Source organism: Mercurialis annua, linkage group LG2, assembly GCF_937616625.2.
Source record: "Mercurialis annua linkage group LG2, ddMerAnnu1.2, whole genome shotgun sequence".
In the NCBI taxonomy this organism is placed as follows: Eukaryota; Viridiplantae; Streptophyta; class Magnoliopsida; order Malpighiales; family Euphorbiaceae; genus Mercurialis; species Mercurialis annua.
This window is the reverse complement of record NC_065571.1, coordinates 41112925-41116682: the sequence shown is the minus strand read 5'-3', so window position 1 is coordinate 41116682 and position 3758 is coordinate 41112925. Positions and strand designations below refer to the sequence as shown.

Sequence of the window (3758 nt, the reverse complement as noted above, 5' to 3'; positions counted from 1 at the left end):
TTTTTTATACTTCCTCATACTTAAATGCCTCTCATAGGTGTCTTTCTTTACTGCCTCTTGTTTCAATTTATCCGATAACACCTTCGTGTTATAGCTCAACGCCTTTGTTGAGTCTTTCCCTCCTATTCCATTACAACCATTGATGTCTATATGGCTTGTAAGCCGTATCGATCATTTACTTGTTCACCTTTTTTTTTGTAAGCGTCGTCGATCTATATCCTTGTTCTCCTTAGGGCTTATATATTTGCATATCACGACTTCACATCATCGTGTCCATTATCTATATCAATCATATCTCTTGGTATCGATGCTTTCGATCATACATCTAAATGTCGTTACTCTCGATCATCGTTGTACCTTTTACTCTCGAGGTGACTTAATTGCCTTATACAATTCTTACCCTCAAAGGTTCTACCTATGAGGTGTGAGCTATGTTCATCTTTGAACTATCTCTATACAATGTTTTATATTTGTTATTGCTCTTTGTTAAAGTTTATATATTGGTGTCACAGGAAATTCCATCCGGTTTTCTTACGTTTCAAATCAATTTGACTTTGCCCGCGAGACTTTCAAAACAATTTCTTTTCAAATCGAACACAATTTCAATCATATAGTTTCAAAACTTTTAGTATAATTGTGCATCAGAGTGATGACACCTCTCATCACTAAAGAGTTGCTATTTCAAATTTTCTTTTAATTGCTCGTATCAGCGAATGCATGATGCAGAGTAAAATTATGGTTTATATCAAAGTATTTATACATATATGCTGATACTACAATGTGTTTTCAATCATGTCTTTCATGCTTCCTATGGCATACTATATGTTGGGTCTGTGCACAATTATACTTTTAAAAGAAATCTCAAAACTCTACTTCTTTTGTAAATACCATAAGTCAACTCAGACCGGAACTTCTGTGACATTTTAGCTTTTCCTTATTATGGCTTTTTATTGACTTTTATTGGTGTATTTTATTCTCATTCTCTATCCTCCTATCACCTACTATAAAGCTATGTTGAGGGAATATCTTAGGTTATTCATGCATATTTGACATTTTGTAGAGTATGTCGAACTCTTTCAATGTGTGTTCGATGTGTGTTCAATGTATGTTCTCTATGTTTTATTCCCTTCCTAAAGGAATATCTTAGGTTATGCACCTAGGTTCTCATTCTTCCTAGTGCATCGTCTATTCGATAACGATCTATCTCTAATACGATACGTCTATAGCATAATGGCTTGCCTTATTGGCCAAACCATAGCTACTATAAGAAATGTGATAGCACAAAGAATATACATCGTACTTGGGAGTGCTTGACTAAATTCGTCCCGTTCTCAGATCACTATTCCTGATCGGCGACCTTTGATTCGCTTCGGGCTATTTCTGATATACGGGAGGTACGTCTCTCGTTTGATATAGCGTGTGGTTGAGCCTCGTCTTGCCCAGACATGCTTGTGAGAGTCCATTTCTCACCATGTCCTTCTCCGTATGGACATTGCGTATGCATAATCTATCATAAATGAAACACGCATCCTTATCGCATACACATATTCCATATAGAACAAACAATGTTTCACAAAGCAATCGATTATAAAGACTTGCATCCTATCGAGGAGAGTTAGAAGTTTAGAAACAAACGAGGACATATCAATGACATGACTCGAGTCCTATAGCTGCAGTAGTTCACAGCTTAACCTAGTGACAATGTCAAACCTAGGTAGAGACGATCACCTATAAGCAATGGCCTATGAATCTAACCATTGCTCTGATACCACCTTTGTCACGACCCGAAATCTCGAGCCGCGACCGGCGCTAGGGAATGAGAGTGGTAGCTCCGAAACCCGTAGCAAGCCTAGAAATCACTATAAATTTTTCGCGAAACATTCACAAAACGTTTTTATAAAACTTCTTTAAACGATACAAAACGATCTTTAGAAATCAGGGTCTTACAAAGTGATATCTCATATCAAGCAATGCCCTGTTTCCCGCATATATACAAACGGTTTAAAAACGCAGTTTAAAACCTTTCGTGCATATCAGAGTTTAGATAAAACATATAAAACCGTTTGACAAATCACTATACAAACATCTAAGGACTTGACTACTGCAGCACTACTAATCGACTCCTTCTTTCTGTACTTACAGACTTCTGGAACAAAGATAGAAGTCTGTCACTTCCGATACTATACACCTGAAACATAACACTATTGGGGGGTCAGACAACGCTGAGTGAGTTCGCATTTACTTAAGATATTATGAATATAAATTGCATAAACACATATTAAAACAAACAATAATGTTTGATCCGATGAAACCCTAATCTTAAATTCGTTCTGTTTCCTATTCGTATCCTGCTCACATTGTATTAATTAATTATATCAATCATTTTAATCCGAGTGGTACGGTCCCGAGATAGTTCAACCGAGTTACCGTTACCACGTGACATAGTCCCGAGATAGTTCAACCGAGTTACATCATGTCACTGCTAAATCCCAAGGTGTGAGTCCCGAGATAGTTCAACCGAGTTACTCACTAGATACGGGTCCCGAGATAGTTCGACCGAGTTACCTCGTATCTACCAAAATTACAATCCTCCTTTCCGATACCCAAACATGATTAACGTATATTGAGCTCATATCAAACATTTTCAAATACAAACATCTATCGACACTAATTCTATGACTGACCCGGACACTGGTGATCACACAGCCTATTGACGCCCAATAGGTAGCTCGTTTCCTCGGATCATTAAAGCAAATATCACAATTTACAAATAACAACAATATATCAAATAATGCACCCAAGCGATATTATGAACAAAGTATTCACATGAATTACCCAAGTAATAATGCATATGCAATGCAATTAATGAATTACCACATAATTAACAACTTATAATAATAATATACGAAAGTAAATTGCAGAACTCACAGTTTTCTATCCAAAAGCTACGGTCCTAGCAAAGCGATGTCGCGTTCTTTAAGTTCCGCGTTCCGTTGGTAGTCGCCTCGTCGAGTCTATGAAAATACGATAATAAGTCGTAATTAAAATGGATCCTAATCCAAAAGTGTTCTAGATATAGAAGACTGTAATACCCCAAAATATTTTAAGATAATTACGTCGTGCCACGTGTCGTGATTTCCGATAAATTAAATTAAGAAGAATTTAATTTAATTATATCGGGAAATTTGAATAAATTTTAATAAGTTAAATAGCGGGATTTGGGGATTTAAGTTTGAAAATTTATATAAAATAATTTATAAATCCCGTAAGGAATTTTATTTCGCCAAAGTCCGCGAAATAATTTATAGTATTTATGGTAAAAGTTTCAAGTCAATCGGAGACTGTTTAAAATTTGGACGCGAATAGGTTTTGGACTGAATTGAAACTTTTGAAAAGTTTCAAGGACCAAAGTGCAAATTAGCCAGATTATATATATCTTCCTTCAGATGAAGGAACCATCCAGACTTCATCTCCTTTCCATTTCTTTCGATCATAAACGGCGACAACGTATGTTTCCGTCGCTCGATTCCGTTTCTCGTCCATTTTCGACGTTTAATAACTCGAATTGATCGTATTCACGAGGCGAATCACGGTAAGCTTGACGTTTTACCGTTTCGTTGATTATATTTTGAGTTATATTGATTCAAAGTTTTATGCCACGAAACGATTTTATCGTTTTATTGATTATTGGATTCGATTATAGCGTTTAGAGTTTAGAATTAGTGTTTTTGGCACGTTTACGCTTCGTTTGGATGTCG

At 36.1% G+C, this 3758-nt stretch overlaps 1 long non-coding RNA gene across 1 annotated transcript; it reads right to left on the bottom strand.

Moving 5' to 3' along the window:
• Positions 1–1880: 1880 nt before the first annotated feature.
• On the bottom strand, positions 1881–3016 carry LOC126667431 (uncharacterized). The gene is made up of 2 exons (XR_007638187.2): positions 2929–3016; positions 1881–2201 (listed from the first exon to the last, which is right to left on the bottom strand). It is a non-coding gene; the product is annotated as an uncharacterized LOC126667431 (long non-coding RNA).
• Between the last annotated feature and the right edge of the window lie 742 nt (positions 3017–3758).